Below are 18,559 nucleotides of genomic sequence, written 5' to 3'. Positions count from 1 at the left end.
AAAACCCCTAGGCATTTAAGCAGTCTCTAAGTGCACCAATTACTCTTTAATGGCCAAATCCCATGATCTTTTTTCAGTCTTCAATAGAATTGTCATAGCAGTAGTAATTCATTCATTCAACCAGTGTATGTTGAGTGCCTACTGTGTGTCTGGAATGGTTTTAAATCATTGAACATAAAAGTTGGTGAAAAGAAAAGCAGAAAAACAATGAAATTGTCCTGTTAGTCACCTACTATGGATCAGGTGTTACAGATCATTTCATTTAACCCTTACAGCAATCCTGCAAAATTTTTTACTAGCATAATTTATAAACAAATATACTAGCATTAGAGAGCTTAAAAGATGTGTCTAGCATGTGCTAGCAAGAAGATGGTAGAACTGGGGTTAAAACCCTATTTCCTGTCTTTACAAATGACCTTTCTTTTAACCATTCATTTATGAATTCATTTACTTATACTGTACCTAGTCTAAATTCTTTTGACCTTCTTTCTTTCTATGAACATCACAGATATCTCCTCAGCCACTTGTGCTTAAAACAATGGTGCCACTTTTGAAACTCTTATTCTGCTCCCCTGCACATCAAGTTGGCTTGGATTTTGACTCTATTTTCCGTTTTTGTTGCTAGCCTTTAGCATTCATTACTTCTGGCCACAACTATTGTCATAGGCTTCCAGCTAATCTCTCTATTTTTAGTCTCTCCTGCATTCAGGCTAATTGTACAATGCTGCCTAGTAAAGCACTGCTGCTAAAGCACAAATCTAATTATTTCCTTTATCAAAACTCTCCATGGCTTGCCATGGTCTATAAAAACTGGCAGTACTTATGAGACATTTCTAGTGTCCATGGTATAGGGCGAACCACATTTCTGGCCTTCTCCTTCAATGTGCTCCTTCCCATACATGCTAACAGTGTTTTTCAGTCTTGTCTGATAGGAATCACATGGGGCTTATCAATACACAAATTCTCAGGCCCCACTTGAACCTACCTAGATAGAATCCTTAGGGATTTACGAGTCCTTGTGGTAAAACCTGCTGGTACTCTGATAGGCTCTGAGCACAGGGACACAGTTGTGACCACCCTGGGACTCTTGCTACCACTGAGTGTTGAGGAAATCAGCCAGTACTGTCTGACATTATGACACTTAGTCATACTTGAGGTCTCCTGACCACCCTTTTACACACGTCACTGAGGTGTAAACCAAGTGCCCCCAAACCCAAACGTTAATTAAAGTGAGATCTTGAGAGAAGTGATTTTCTCATATTTGTATGAGCATGAGATATTTTTATGTGCGCTCATATGGAATACATAAAGATTAACTTGTAAATAAATGTTGAGTTAATATAAGGATTGTCTCATTTCTAAATTATACATATATAATTTATGTATATAGTTTTATTATATATAATTTCTAATTTATATATAATTATATGTAGTTTCTGGATATAAATTAGATATTTGTATATATAAGTATATACAAATAAATAACATAAATATTTGTATTTTATATAAGCATATAAAATAAATAATATATAATCCATAAAAATATAAATTATAAATATATAAATATATTTATTGATATATAATATATGACATATATTATATAACATACAATTTCATATATGTGAAAGAGACAGAATGCACCCAGGAAAGAGACATATACATATATAATTGTATATAATTATGTATATGCATAAATGATTATGGGCATTTATATATAATGTATATGAATATATGTGTTTGTCTATAGATACACACATACACATATATGGCTTTTCTTTCAAAAAAGGACATAAACTGGCTTAGAAAAAGATCTTCAGTATTGCAAAATAAAAGACATTAACAATAAGATTATGAAATAAGAGAAAAATGATGACCAGAAAGTAAGATGGAGTAGAGGTATTATTCTGTAACACCTCTACATTACCATTGAAATGGCTACTAAATAGTATATTGAAATAAAGATCATTGCTTTTCTTTTTTTCTTTATCCTTCCCAATTTGTACCACTAATAAGCACAATTACCTAGTTTTAAAAATCTCCTATGTTACCACACTACATATAAACACATTTCTTTATTCTCAGTAATACCCATTTTCCCCAAATTCCTTTTAAACATAGTATTTTTATGAACTGCAAATTTCAAAATTGTGAGTAAAATAGCATGCAATTATTTTGTTTTGGAACACAAAAATATCTAGATCTTTTGGCTATCATACAAGTTAGGCTTGAAAATAAATATGGGTAGACGTTTAACTGGAAATTGAAGAAATCATTTCAAAACCCCTACATAAAATGAGATATTTAATTATATACTGTGAATGTGACCATTTAATCTGAATCCTAATTCATTTTTTCTTGCCTGCATCCATTGATTCACAGCATGTTTATTAAGTACCTACTATGCAAAGTGCTGGAAAAGATGTATATTTTTAAAATTTTGCTACAGCCTTGGAGAGCCTGGGTGGCTTAGTCAGTTAAGCATCCGACTTTGGCTTAGGTCATGATGTCACAGCTCGGCTGGTGCGTTTGAGACCTATGTCAGTCTTTGTGCTGACAGCTCAGAGTCTGGAGTCCACTTCACATTCTGTATCTCCCTCTCTCTCTGCCCCTCCCCCTGCTCACGCTGTCTCTCTCTCTCCCTCAAAGAAAAAAAAAAGTTAAAAAAAGTTAAACAGAAACTTTGCTACAGCCTTAGTACTCAATGAGTCACAATGACTTTCTCAGAGCTGAAGAAAAGTAAATCAAATCTGTATCTCCGTTCCAGGTTAATTTGCTTCAACATTAAAATACTTTTTTTTTTCATATTGGTTTTATATTTCAAATATGTAGGTATCTTTGTTCTTTTGTTAGCTTATGAAATATTTTTTGAGAATTACAGTCATACTGTGTCTGCCATGAAACCAGTGTCTCTACCATTTTACTAGGTAGAGTGTTCTCTTTTGCAAGTGGGACAGGCTAGTTTAGGATCTGTGCTTTTAATTAGTTTCCTGACCTGCTTTTATTGTATCAGCATTCAGGCCTTAGTCATCTCTGATTCAGAGGGTTTTTACATGCTATGTGTGTTTGTACTTTGCTCTTGGAGCTACTCTCTTCCTTGGTAGGAAGAGCCATGCTATATACACCCTAGAAGAGGCAGTGAGGAAGGCTGTTGTTGCTCTTGGTTACAGCTCTCTAGTAAAAAGAGGCTGGGCTTTGAAGCTAGGTAGATTCGTGTTTAAAACCAGTCTCCCTCACTTGCTCACTTTTTGATCTTGGACAAATTATCATTTCTGAGCCACAGTTTTCTCATTTGTAAAACATGGAGATTATTGTTTATCTCATGGATTTCATTGATGGTAAAAAATTTACTTCCCTTTCAGTATCAAGAAATATTTGTCGAGTATAATTAAGTGATAATATTTGTGGTATTTCATATATCAAACTAATTGCGATCACTTGTTTTACCTGTCAGTTTCCTGTTATAGGCCCAATGTTTATGGCACCTCCAAATTTGTATGTTGAAGCCCTGGTTCTCAATGTGTTGGTTTTTGGAAGTGGGGCATTTGGGAGATAATCAGGTTTTTTTAATTTAATTTAATTTTTTAATTTTTGTTAACGTTTATTTATTTTTGAGACAGAGACAGAGCATGAACGAGGGAGGGCCAGAGAGAGACGGAGACACAGAATCCGAAACAGGCTCCAGGCTCTGAGCTGTCACCACAGAGCCTGACATGGGGCTCAAACCCACAAACCGTGAGATCATGACCAGAGCTGAAGTCGGACGCTTAACCGACTGAGCCACCCAGGCGCCCCGAGATAATCAGGTTTAGATTAGGTCATAAGAGTAGGACCCTCACGATGGGATTAGTGCTCTTATAAGAAGAGAGAAAGATCTTCTTCCATGAGCATGTACCAAGAAGGGCCATGTGAGCATGCAGAAGGAAGGTGGTTATCTACAAATGAGGAAGAGGACTCTCACCAGACGCTGAATCTGCCAGCACCTTGATCTTCGACTTCCCAGCTTTTAGAACTGTGAGAAAAACATTTATGTTGTTTCAACCACCCAAGCTGTGGTATTTTGGCATAGCAACCCAAACAAACTAAGACCACCCTTTTTTTTCAATTTCTTACCAATTCCTCAGAGTAAGAGGTATAGTTTACATCTTTGCTGAGGATTCCCAGTATTTAGTGTACTATCTAGTACATAGGACTTAATAAGGAAGGTGTTGAATACTTCTTCATCTTCATGTTCTTATCATCCTTAGCCTCAGCGAAGGCTCTCCCCACGACTCGTCCACAAAAACCCATGATGGTTTAGACAAATAGGCTAATATAAAAACCTACAGTTTGATCAAAAGGTTCATAAGGAAAACAATGGAATATAGTTTCCACTATGAGGTTGGGTATAAAACTGAGTGGATTTGGATTCAAGCTCTGTCATTTATTAGCTGTGTTAGGAAGGGAACTTATTTAACTTGACCAACTCAGTTTATTTTTAAATAATCTTGACAGGCTTGTTTTGAGCATTATCAAGTAATAAAAGAAATGTGAAGGTTTTCTGAATAGTTTTATCATTCTGTACCATTATTTAAATAAGTTTACAGTGTTTCTCAATTCCTGAAAGAATGACTTTAAACACCCAGAGAACTCTTTTTTGAATATCATTCTTTGTTTCCAACGTATTTCCTTGTGGCAGGAAGCGATAAAAACACATGGCACTGACGGCTAGTGACTGAAGAGGAAGTTAATGGTGTTTGTTTTTCCTCCAGAATTAGTAGTTCAAAAATTAAAAATAAAAATGTGGCTTGCCAAGTTTGGAAAATGCACAGAATGCTTTGATTACAGGATTACAATGGACCTAATTTTTTGACATTAATATTTCTTTCATGTTTATAATTCAAAGTGCTTTTTAAAGTTAAAACTTTGAGGCTTTACATTTTATTTTATAAACTGTCATGAATAAAATATCCAAATGCTATTAAATACATGTGGAATTTACTTCTTTACCCGGTAGACTTAGAAAGCAAGAGAAGGTTTACAAAGTAAAGCAATTTGAAATCACTTGACAAGCACAGATGATGCTGTTAGGATTCCATGTCTCAATGGTAATGCCTTTGAGGAAACAATGTTTTAGATGGTTTTTAAGCTATAATGGGAAGAAGTAAACAAGACCTTTCCCTAGCTATGTACTGAAAAAACCCCGATTGTGATTGGGAAGTATTGTTTGACTCAAAGCCAGCTCATTTTTCACCAGAGACTCCTGCACACCCACAAGTTTGGGCCATTACTAAAGATGGTGAGGATGAGGTGGGATGAAGAGGGGGGTCTGCAACAGACGGCATCCAATTAAGAAAATCTACAAAAGTGACAAAGATGCTATTCTAGAAACTTAGAATAATTTTTTTTCAGGGAACAAATTGTGTAGTTTCGAAGGGAGAATACAACTACTATGAAATATCTTTCATTTAATTAAAACCAAGGTTTATGTGGTTTGCTGCTGCTGCGTGAGTACCATTTTGACTTTTGTTTAGTTATTGCTGGGTGGCTTACAGAGATTCAAATGTACTTTATTACGGGTTAAGGGAGTTCCTTTGGTAAATGTTTAACTTTTTATTGCAAAATCCCCTGTGTTCACCTCTGCTGTCAGGTGGGGCAATAGTTGTACACCCTGGGAAAATCACTTCTAAAGCCTGTTGAATGGAAAGTATTGTGGGCATTTATTGTGAGGAAGAAGGGAAAGCAAAGATGTTACAGGGGTTATATCATTTCATTCAGTAATTAGCTTTGGAAAGGTCATTGAGGACCTAGTATTTAGGAGTTGTGGATATTTTTAGATCGCGTCTACATAAAATCATGTTCTTTCCTTTAATGAGCTAGAAAGAAATCATATAGTCCTGTGTTTTCTGCATGTCACATGGGCTCTTATCAGGCCATGGAATCAGTTTTGTACTTGCAATTAAATGGTTCAATAGAATAGACCATATTACAAGATACCAGAGTGCACATGCGTTATAAGATCAAGTATTAATTTGTGAAAATTGAAATTGAGTTTTCTATAGACAAATATGTTTCTATATATACATATAAATATATTTCATTTAATATGAAATGAAGTTTTAGTGTGAGTAGCAAATGAGGAAGTTGGAAGTTACTGATTGAATCCTCACATTTCTCTGATAGGATACTAAAAGAGACTACTTCTGGTTTATTTGAGTAGGTCTCACTGAGGTGACTTATCTATATCATCTGGCCTGTCTTCTGTTAGAATCTTTGTTTTGATCACCTTCTTATCATTTACATTTCACCCCCATACTTAAAACTTTCTGTATTTTTGTCAATAGGATTTGAGTCAAAGATGTTGATTCTGGGGAAATTAATCTTCACTTAGCCTCTGAGCACCATGCTGCGGGTTGGTTGTTACTGGGGATGCCAAGTGGAAAAGAATAAACCTTTACAACTGGCTCTATAGATATTTTGTGTATTTTCCATAGGTTAAGTATGGTGGAAAGTTGGAACAATAATAAATTTCATCAGTACATACAGGTACTGTGTATTAGCTTCTACCACTTGCTCAGTTCAGTTCAACAAGTATTTCTTCAGCTCCTACTTTGTCCCATGTATTTTCCCATCCACTTACTGCCTCCTATATGTAGTTAATTAAATTGATCCCTCACTTTGCTTGTGGGATATCCCAGCAGATTTACCGAAATACATGGTGTTTTGGGGTTCTTTGTCAAAGATAATAGAGATGTAGCTCCAGGTTTTTAACACAATATTACACTTTGGGACTCTGTTGTGTTTGGTCTAGAAATGCTCCTGAAGTCAACCTTTCACTCATTCAGAGGTTCCACGATGAATAAAGTTCACACAGACTGTTTTTCTCTGTCTTACTTTCATAACACATTGATTTTTATTGAAATTTCTCCTTGTTGTTATATACAAAATGTCAGTGCTGGAGATTCTTAATTTGTATTCTGATAACTTGAGAATTAAGGCAGCAGGACCAAGGGGACCAACTGCCTGGATGCCATATGAGGTTTTCTCATGCTCACCTTGTTACTCCTTTTTACTGGCCTTTCTGTATGGCAGTTACTGAAGGTGATGTTCTGGTTTCTGCCTTTCTTTCTTTTGTTCTTTTCTTTTCTTTTTCTTTTCTTTTCTTTTCTTTTCTTTTCTTTTCTTTTCTTTTCTTTTCTTTTCTTTTCCTTGTCTTTTCTTCTTCTTCTTCTTCTTCTTCTTTGAAGTATATGAAGTGTATTGTTTTGTTTAGTTTGGTTATTAGTTGAGTATTGACCATATAAGTCATTGCCTGATGCAGGTACAGCATCGGGGAAGAGTCCCCAGATGGCACCATGAGCCTGCTTTTTCTTGATGGGTCAGTACAAAGACGAATACCCATTAGGCCTAAGCAAATGAAGGATGATGTATAAACAGAACCTGATCTTTTTGGTGGGTCTAGAAAAGCTGCCTGTTTTTCTTTTTTAAATTCTCAATATTTTTAATCTTCACTAATTTGAAAGATTGAATATGATAGTTTGTAGTCATTTTTACTTGCATTCTTATTAGTGGTTTTGAACATTTTTCCATGTATTTATTGGATTTTCTTCCCCTGTTTTCAATTTGTTTGTACCCTTTGCATATGTTTCTTTTAGACTATTTTTTATTGATTTTAAAGAGCTTTTTGTATATTATTGAAATTGTATGTTATATAACAGTAAAATACACATAACATGAAATTTACCCTTTAACCCTCTTAGAGTGTGTACTTCCTTGGCCTGAAGTATTTTTACATTATTGCACAGCTGTCACCACTATCTTTAGAACTTCTACATCATCCCAAAGTGAAAAATAAAAAAGCAACCATGCCACAAAGTAGGTGGCAGTGTCTTACCCATACATGTATTGTGCAGGCCTGAGGACATCTTTTATCCTTGGCAAGGAATGTGCTAACCTCTTCTCCTTTCATACAAGGATGGAAAAACGGCTTGAATGATGTAATCCTCTCATTGTTTTTCCGAATCCAAAGCTTCCTTGATTATTGCTACTTCACTTTAAGAGATGTACTTATACATTAAATAAACAGGTGAAAATATGTTCTCATATGACCATCTTACTGAGCAGATTCTGTTTTGTTGAGTCTTTATAGTTCCTACACTTTAATATACTGGTGTTTGATGTTTTCTTTGCTTGCCAATGTGGTATTTCCAGCTGTGCATGGAAATTAATTTTCTATTTGAATAGACAATTCCAGGAAACTATCTATTAAGTTTATAGGAGGCAAAGAGAATGTTCTTTTACAATTTTTTCCTGGTATTCTTGGCATTATAAGGGGAGTAAAAAGGTTGATATAAGAGTCCATGATTGGCAGTTTATTTTTTGTTTTTAACTAATACTACATAAGTAAAATAAACTTTGCCACGGATCACAAAGATGGTCAAAAATAGAATGTGTTTGGCAATGAGAACTCACCCTCCATTTAACAAAACAATCCTAAATGGATCTTCCATGGATTCTAAAACCTTTCTTGGGCAATAGATCCCCTTCTGTATCTGACTGGTTCTGTGAAATCTCAAAATCTAAGGTCCATAGAATATTCCAAAACCCCACGAGCCAGGTGTGTTCTAGAATTGAGATTTTATCAGTTGTGTTTTTTTTTTTTTTTTAATTTTAACATTTACCAGCTTTGGAGTTAAAAAATTTTTAATTCCAGTATACTTAACATACAGTGTTAATAGTTGTTTCCGGTATACAGCATAGTGATTCAACAGTTCTGTACATTACTCAGTGCTCCTCATGACAAAAACATTCCCTTCACCTACTTCACCCTTCTCCCTATCCACCTCCCCTCTGGTAACCATTAGTTTCTTCTCTGTAGTTAAGAGTCTGATTTTTAGTTTGTCTCTTTTTTTCTTTGTTTCTTAAATTCCACATGTAAGTGAAATCATATGGTATTTGTCTTTCTCTGACTGATGTGTTTCACTTAGTATTATTCAGCCATGAAAAGAAAGAGATCTTGCCATTTGCAGCAACATGGAAGGATCCAGAGGGTATAAAGCTAAGAGATTTTATCAGTTTTTTAAAAGGTAGCATGGGACATAAATCCTGTGTTACATGGCATGTCACTTTTATTTTTTATTTTTATTTATTTTTATTTTTAAAACTTTATTTAGCCTTTTAAAAAATCTTTTCCTTTTTCTTCAATTTACATTTTTGTTAGTTAACATTCGGTGCAATATTGGTTTCAGGAGTAGAATTTAGTGATTAATCACTTACATGCAACACCTAGTACTTATCACAAGTGCCCTCCTTAGTACCCATCACCCATCCAGACCATCGCCCACCCACCTCCCTCTGTGAACCCACACTTTGTTCTCTATCATTAAGAGTCTCTTGTGGTTTGTTTCCCTTTCTTCTCTTTTTCCTCCTTCTTATATGTTCCTCTGTTTTGTTTCTTAAATTCCACATATGAGTAAAATGGTACAATATTTGTGTTTCTCTGACTTATCTCACTTAGCATAATACATTCTAGTTCCATCCATGTCATTACAAATGGCAAGACTTCATTCTTTTTGATGGCTGAGTAATATTCCATTGTATGGATACACCACATCTTCTTTATCCATTCATTAGTCGAGGGACATTTGGGCTGTCTCCATAATTTGGCTATTAGTGATCATGCTGCTATTAACATTGGGGTGCACATACATCTTTGAATCTGTATTTTTGTATCCTTTGGGTAAATGCCTAATAGTGCAAATGATGGGTCGTAGGGTAGTTCCTTTTTTTAGTTTCTTGAGGAACCTCCATGCTGTTGTCCAGAATGGCTGTACCAGTTTGCAATCCTACCAACAATGCAAGAGGGTTCCCCTTTCTCCTCATCCTTGCCAACACCTGTTGTTTGTTTGTTTGTTGTTAATTTTAGCCATTCTGATAGGTGTGAGGTGGTATCTCATTGTGGTTTTGATTTGTATTTCTTTGATGGTAAGTGATATTGAGCATCTTTTCATGTGTCTGTTAGTAATTTTGATGTAATTTGGAAAAGTGTCTATTCATGTCTTCTGACCATTTCTTAACTATTTGTATTTGGGGTGTTGAGTTTGATAAATCCTTATAGATTTTAGATACTAATCCTTTATAAGATACTATTATAACCCTTTATAAGATACTATTTAGATACTAACCCTTTATATGTTGTTTGCAGATATCTTCTCCCATTAAGTAGGCTGCCTTTTGGTTTTGTTGTTTCCTTCAGTGTGCAGAAGCTTTTTTTCTTGATGAAATCCCAGTAGTTCTTCTTTGCTTTTGTTTCCTTTGCCTTTGGTGATGTGTTCTAGTAAGAACTTTCTACAGCCAAGGTCAAAGAGATTGCTGCCTGTTTTGTCCTGAAGTATTTTGATGGTTTCCTGTGTCACATTTAGGTCTCTCATTCTTTTTCAATTTATTTTTGCATATGGTGTAAGAAAGTGGTCCACTTTTATCTTTCAGTGTGTTCCTGAAAGACACAGGATTTTTTCCAACGACATTGTTGAAGAGACTGCCATTTTTTCCATGGGATATTCTTTCCCGCTTTGTTGAAGATGAGTTGGCCATTTAATTCTGGGTCCATTTCTGGGTTTTCTCTTCTGTTCCATTGATCTATATGTCTGTTTTTGTTCCAGTAGCATACTGTTTTGATGACTACAGCTTTGTAATGTAACTTGAAATCTGGAATCATGATGCCTCTGGTTTTGTGTTTCTTTTTAAGAATTGCTTTGGCTATTCAGGTTCTTTTGTGGTTTCATACAAATTTTAGGATTGTCTGTTATAGCTCTGAGAAAAATACTGGTGATATTTTGGTAAGAATTCATTATATGTGTAGATTGATTTGAGTAGTATGGACATTTTACCAATGTTTGTTCTTCTAATCCATGAGCATGGAATGCTTTTCCATTGCTTAGTGTCCTCTTGAGTTTCTTTCATAAATGTTCTACAGTTTTCAGAGTGTAGATCTTTTCCTTCTTTAGTTAGGTTTATTCCTAGGTATCTTATTGTTTTTGGTGTCATGTCACTTTTAATGGGGTCTGGGACAGTTCCTCATAATAAAAACATTTAATATTTATTTCTGCAGTGAAATTCATAGCTATTAATACTAAATGAGGTTAAAATAATAAATAATCTCCTGTCTGTTTAGGCCAGTTTTTATTGCCAGATGAGCTTAGATTTGTCACCAAATGAGTAATGAAAATTCTTTGTTCCTTATGGTCATCGATAAGGGACGAATAAAAATCTACCTGTATTTTAGGGATTTCCTAGTCTCTCAGTTAGAAGTGGTGTGGCTCCATGCTCCAGCCATGTTTGCTTCTCCTCAGCTCCACACTCAAGTTCTGGACTTACTATTCTCAATATGACAGATACTTTTGTTTCTAGGGCTCCGTTCCTATTACTCAATGATACTTTTACTGAATTTAATCTCTTGCTTTTAAGCCATTTTGTGCCTGGATTCTGATCCTTAACACCCAGTTAGTTTGCCAATGTGGTAAATGTCTCATCATATCTTATATGAATATATATGAATATAAATGTATATGTGTGTATATATGTATCTATACGTATATATGCGTATGTATATAACTATGTATATATGTATATAAGAAGGTATATATATATGTGTGTGTGTGTGTGTATATGTGTATGTTCACTGTTTCTGTTCTTTTGCACTGGTTATTTTCAGTACTTGAAATGCCTTTTCCTCCTGTTAAATTTATCTCCAACCACATTATTCTACTAGGGATATTTAGTTTCATCCTCTGTTATATTCTCTATATTCCCTTAGAGCACTGTATCTACCTTTGTTACAGCATGCAGTACATTGTTCCTTAATTATTATAGTAATTATCTCTCTCTCATATTAGACTGTAAGGCTTTTAGAGTAGCGCTTCTTTGTATGTCTATTGCCTTAAACAGTGCTTGGCACAGCAGAGTTTCCAAGATTTTCAACCCAGCATAAATAGAATGTGTGTGTTTGGAAGTGATAGGGTGATATTGGGAACCAGGGAAAGAGGGATGTGCAATAGAAATAGATTCATGGGAACACCTGGGTGGCTCAGTTGGTTAAGTGTCTGACTCTTGATTTTGGCTCAGGTCGTGGGATGGAGCCCCGTGTCCACCTCTGCACTGGTGGTGTGGTGCCTGCTTGGGATTCTCTTTTTCCCTCTCTCTCTCTCTCTCTCTCTCTCTGCCCCTCATCCACTCATGCTCTCTCTCTCTTTCTTTCTCTCCAAATAAGTAAACATTTAAAAAAATAAATAAATTCATGAACAAGACAGAGTAGTTTAGAATAGCAGTGGTTTTGTTTATTTTAAATGTACATGAGGGCTAGAAACTAAAAGATTCATGTGGTTTGGAGAATTAGGAAAACTTCAAAAAGGAGTTGAAACTGGGGACAGAGCTTGGCAGGTGGATGGGATTGAGGTAGGCAAAGAAGAGTTCGCAATGCTTTCCAGAGAAGGGGAAATATGTTGCGGAGGGAATGGGTGTGGATGAGAGAAGAAGATATTTAAGCTGTTGGCCGGTTATAATGCAAGTTCTAAATTAGGAGATTGATAGAAGAAACAGGTCAGTAGGCAAAGTAGGGCTGGATTATATAGGGCAATATATTGTAAGAAAAAGAATGGATCTTTTTAGAGTAAGATGTCATTGTGAATTAAGGTATATAGAACAGGGATGATATGACAAAAACATTTCCGAAAATAAATGTATCCACAGCATATTCACTGATGCGTGAACTAAAGGAAGGTGAGGGGGCTGGTTTACATCCTTTTGCTAAAACCAGTAGGGGATCATAAGGACCTGATATGAGATGATGGTGGTGAGACCAAGAATAGAGAAAACAAGTGTGACTTTTGAAAAGTAAAACTGTGGTGTGATGGTGAATTTTTTGCATCAATTTGACTAGGCCACTGGGTGCCAAGATATTTGGTCAAACGTTATTCTGGGTGTTTCTGTAAGAGTGAGATTAACAGTTTAATTTGTAGACTGAGTAAAGCAGGCTGAGTCTCCATAATGTGGGTGGGCCTCATCCAATTAAGTGAAGGCCTGAATAGAACAAAAGGCTGACCTCCCCCAAATAAGAGAGAATTCTGCCTGACAGCCTCTGAACTGGAACATTGGTTCCTCCCGGTTCCACAGAAGCCTTGTTGACCTTCAGACTCAAACTGAAATACCAGCTGTGCAGATTTTTGGACTTATCAGCCTCCATATTCTGTAAGCCAATTCCTTATAATATGTCTCTGTTTCTCTGGAGAACTCTGACTAATACATGTGGGGTGTGGAGACTGACTAGATATGGATGCTACAGGTGAGGGAGGAATTAAAGCTGACTAAAATTTAGGACTGAGAATTCTGGAGAATAATAATGGTAGCAATAGGGGAAGCTGAAATAGGCAGTCAGTTCTGAGAGAGAATATGTTTGGTTTTGTTTCTGTTGACTCTGAAGTGATATTGGAAATTCGAGTGAAATTGTTACACGCAGGTGTAGTAAGGTGGGTAGCTCCTGTGGGTTAGGCTGAGTAAGGCATCTTGGAATCCTGTGTAAGTGAACAGAAGTCATCTGACAGAACAAACCCCATAGGGGAGTGAGAGAGAGGAACAGAGGGTAAGAATGTGATTCTCACTCTCCAGGTGGGAATTACAGGCTTAGAGAAGAAAGATGAGTCAGTACACAAAAACTTGGTTGGGGACAGAGTTCGCTCTTGACATTGGTTTGTCTGTATGTGCATGAGAATGTAAGCTCCATGGAGCTGGTGGTTTCCCCCACTCCTGTTTCTCCCATTTTAAATATTGTGCTTTGGATTTGTGAGATCACCAGACCATTACTTTTACCTTTATTTTTCACCTTAAATGAAAAATGAAACAGGAATTAGGATTTCTTTGCTGTAATTTTGACTTGGCATTTAAGTAGGTATATAGAATCCGGTTTCACATTTTAATTCCTAGGACTTTGATTTCCTTTTCCAAAAATGTGAAGATTGGTTTAAGAAATTTTAGGATTTTTTTTTTTTACAGCTGACAAATACTGGGGAAAAATATCTATATGTCAAAAAAATGTTCTAAGCTGCAAAAGTGGCCTTGGGTAAATTCAGAAAATAAATTTTACAGCAAAACTTCCTCATTGCTATTTTGGAAGTTTTTATTGATTTACTATTAATTAGATTATTATAATATATTAAATAATTCAAAGTGTATAATCTTGTCTAAAAGCATCTTTGGACCAACAGATTTCCTCCTAAATTTTAAAGATGTGATTAAAAAATTCTTGGGGTGCCTGGGTGGATCAGTCAGTTGAGTGTTTCACTTAGATTCAGGTCATGATCTCACAGTTCATGGGTTTGAGCCCCATGTTGGGCTCTGTGCTGACAGCTCAGAGCCTGGAGCCTGATTCACATTCTGTCTTTCTCTCTGCCCCTCCCCTGCTTGTGCTCTCTCGCTCTCTCAAAAATAAATAAATAAACATTAAAAGAAATTCTTTACAGGGAGCCTACCCCTATTTTATATAGCTTTAAGTTAATATAACTGTAAAAAGTATTCAGAAAACAAAAACAGACTAGCATTAATTTTTCTTTAACTCCAACACTGTAAAGAAATTTCAAGTTCTTACGGTATTTTTATTCTATTACTAAGTCTTCTAACTCTTAAAATCTCATACAATCAACTTACACAAAGAAAAAAAAAGAGAAGAATCATTGGTTAAAGTGATCATATATGTTTACTATGCCTTATTCAAAATTATATTGTACCTCCTAATGTGTTTCTAGATCTGTGTTAACATCACAATACCCATTTTTAATCAGTTTTGAGTATTTGGTCAATGTGTGATATTTATTTATTTATTTTTTTTTTTAATTTTTTTTTCAACGTTTATTTATTTTTGGGACAGAGAGAGACAGAGCATGAACGGGGGAGGGGCAGAGAGAGAAGGAGACACAGAATCGGACACAGGCTCCAGGCTCTGAGCCATCCGCCCAGAGCCTGACGCGGGGCTTGAACTCACGGACCGCAAGATCGTGACCTGGCTGAAGTCGGACGCTTAACCGACTGCGCCACCCAGGCGCCCCAATGTGTGATATTTAAATTGTAGTCAATACCCTTTAACAATATTTTGATTGTACAATGTGAAACATGATGAATTTCTAAGAAGTTTGGAAAAAATAAGATCTTTCTATTTAAAAAATGTACAGTGTATATGTTGATATAATATGTGACACAAAAACTATTGAACAGATGGAGAATAGGTGCCATCAGCTTTAATCCGGAGACATTAAAATACTAATATTAACAAAACCAACATTTTTTTATTGAATGGCACTTGTGCCCCCAGGATATTGTGTGTTAGGTATTGTAATTCTAATTGTGTGCCTTCCTACTTTCTGGTAAGTAAGGGGAGACTGTCTTTGGCCATTCTTTCTTATTGACCATTTATGTGCAAATTCCATAAGGAAATAATCTGCCTTCAACAACAAGGTGCTGACTTTTTTTTGTCATTTAATGTCTATTTTGTTTGCTTTGAGGCTGTCTTTAATTGAGGACAGTTGATAGGTGAGAAATCTCTTGGGAAGGTAATCAGATACGTGCTTTTATGACACAATTCTTCTATCTACAAAATGATATCTAGAAATAGTGTATTTCCAATAGTGATACTTGAAAATGATTTATTTTTACTTCCCAGAGTTTCCCAAATTTCTGGATATCTTATGAAGGTGAGTAATTTATCCTTGAATTTATTTTACTTTTGTGTCTATTTATATTCAAGTCATTTCGCCATTCTTGTTGGTCAGCCAACATCTTAGTTCTGTTTGTGTTGTGTTTGGGCATGAGGATTTGCTCTGCAATCAGATATAGAAGAGATTAGGGGCACCTGGGTGGCTCAGTCGGTTGAGCGACCTACTTTGGCTCAGGGCATGATCTCACGGTTTGTGACGTTTGTGAGTACGAGCCCCGCGTCGGGCTCTGTGCTGACAGCTCAGAGCCTGGAGCCTGCTTCGGATTCTGTGTCTCCCACGCTCTCTGCCCCTCCCCATTCATGCTCTGTCTCTGTCCCAGAAATAAATAAACATTAAAAAAAATTTTTAAAGATATAGAAGAGATTAAAAAATAAAAATACATATTTGGGAACATAAAAAAGCATTAGAAAAACTTTTTAAACATTTCTGCTCCGTTTATAAGTCACACTAATGACTGCTTTGCTTCTCAGTAATTTTCCATTTGTAACATTTTATACCTGGATACACAAATGTAATGCAATTGAACAAGAAAACAATTATCTGTCTGGTGGAAATAAATGTATTTATCTCATTGAAACAATTGACTTGTTTAAAAATACACAGAAGTTCTGTTCAGACTGCGGTTACCTGTAATTTGTAAAGAATTTCCAGGAAAGAATTAAAATCCTTTGATGTAATGGGATCAGCTATTAAAGCCATTGGTTGTGAATGATAAATTTCCATTCAGAATTCCCCTGTCATAGAAACCTCTATTTGGAATCATTTTGGTTTTGAGAGCTTTTTTCAATAATCTCTGAGTTTTGGCTGGATCCCTGGAAAACTGCACGCAAAGGCTGTATCTTCCAGTGAAAGCTTCATGTTGACTTGTGGGTTCTATGTCAGTGGAACGTTTCAGTGCTTTTTGGCCTGGCTCAAATGTTTCTTGGCATTTTCTGAGGAGTTTGTCCCATCCCATCTATAGGATCACACTGGATTCTGGATAAATTCTTAAAGCCATCATTCATCTGCAAGCTAATTTGGGATTTTATTGGGTTTTGGAAGTGGCCTAATACCATTGGGCAATTGAGGATTCAATATTTTTAATACTATTTTCAAGGACATACCTACTTTAAAAATAATACAGGGAAAAACTACTTTTCCCTTAGTCCAGTAATTATTTTTCTGTATCTGATCTTTTCACAGAGGTCAATGTCCTGTTTTAATTTCTCAGTGTATTTTTTGCTCTCTTCACCAGTTTCTAAAATTACTGCAGATCAACAACATTTTCATCTTTCTTAGAGAGTGCTCTGGCTCTGGGCTGACTTCAGTCTTGTGATGTGGGACTGATGTGGGTTTTCATTTTTCACATTAAAAGTACTGCCACAGCTAGTTACTTTTAGTTATAATATCATAGAATGTTGGTGCCCATAGGTGCCCTGAAGATGGCCTTGTATAGCCCTCTTGTTTTACACATCAGGGAACCAGGCCCAGTTCCTTAGCTCGCACTGGAAGCTTAGGGTGGAACCTGTGGCCACTTCACAACAGAACTGGTCTATAGGAGCACCCCCTCACCCCCTACCAGAATGCTTAAGATCCACCCCTATTCCCTGTCTCAGGTTTTGTATCTTAAATCTTAAATCTTAGTTTTCCCTAATGCTTTTTAAATAATTCCCCATACTTCCTATGAATTTGGAAAACCAGCAGGAAAAAATTTGTTTTATGTTTGGTTGGGATTTCAGAGTGTTACGTATGACACCATTCTCTTCATGTTTTGAGCCATCAAGAAATAAATGTAGGAAAGTGAAAGGGATCAAAATTACTGCCTTCTTACAAATAATGTTGGGTTTGGGACCACATGGTAGACTCAAGGCTAAAGGAGGCTTCCTGTGCCTCCTACAGAATGTAGCCACCCACTGATAGATGGAGAAGTGTCCCCATCTGACTCCTGTGTAAGACCACTCTCAGGAAGGGCTGTCAGACTAGAACCTCTGAGAGACGCCAATGGAAGGCTAGGGGCCTCCCACCAGAGCCCTTTACAAGGACTCTGGCAAACTGTAGCAGCCCTCTACCACCCATAGGAAGCAGCTCCTTTCAAGTAGGCTATGGTCTGGTGAGTCTTTGTTTTCTATTCTTTTTGTTCTTACCTTACTATTCTTGCTTCCTGTAAGCCTTATGACACCAGCGTCATTTACATTCCCCCCTCCTCCTACATGATGAGTTATTTTCCTGTTATTCTCCTGAATAGAGTTGAAAAGACAAGTACAGTAAAGTCAGCCTAGGCAACTGACCGTTTGCATTTGAGGAAAATAAATGAAAATTAGGCAGTGGTGATGAGAACGCCTTGAACATGTGCTCAGAACATTCACAATAACAGGAAATGAAGAACTCTTCTACTCCGTCATCACCAGGGCATTCTTCTGTCATTTTTAAGAGTAAGCTGGGGGAAGACTTTTCCTCTTTATCTGCTGTCTTTATGTAAGCTTGGCCAGAGCTCACTGTTATAGTTTAATAAATATATTCCCAGGTATCTGTAGACAGTGTCAAATTATCTTGTTTTGTTTTGCTTTTGTCTCCTTCTGGACCTGAATTAAGTAAAATTTCAGGTCATAGAATTGTCTTGGAATTTTTAGTTGATTTTCACTTTTATGTAGGTAGGTATCTACTGGGTTTCATGACTTCGTTTTATTTTCCAGATGTTTTCTGAGTGATCATCTTGTTTCTTTACCTTCTGCATTAACAGTTGAAGATAGTTACCTATGACAACCTAGAGAAGATTTAACAGTATCCTTCCTATTAAGAGACTTGTTTTCTTTAAGATTTCTTGCCTTGTGGAACTTGTCGCA

General features: G+C 36.2%; 1 protein-coding gene and 1 non-coding gene across 14 annotated transcripts in view; one reads left to right on the top strand and one right to left on the bottom strand.

Annotated features, from left to right (window-relative positions):
* Nucleotides 1-18,559, top strand: part of HDAC9 (histone deacetylase 9) — a 708,604-nt gene that overhangs the window by 89,494 nt on the left and 600,551 nt on the right. The gene's annotated exons all lie outside the window — the stretch shown is intronic.
* On the bottom strand, nucleotides 7,824-7,952 carry LOC112867101 (U6atac minor spliceosomal RNA). Its single transcript, XR_003224163.1, has one exon. It is a non-coding gene; the product is annotated as a U6atac minor spliceosomal RNA (small nuclear RNA).

Source organism: Puma concolor, chromosome A2 (genome assembly GCF_028749965.1).
Source record: "Puma concolor isolate L17-30 chromosome A2, mPumCon1.1.hap2, whole genome shotgun sequence".
Lineage (NCBI taxonomy): Eukaryota > Metazoa > Chordata > Mammalia > Carnivora > Felidae > Puma > Puma concolor.
Note: the sequence above shows the minus strand (reverse complement) of the source record. Positions and strands in the feature narration are given on the sequence as shown.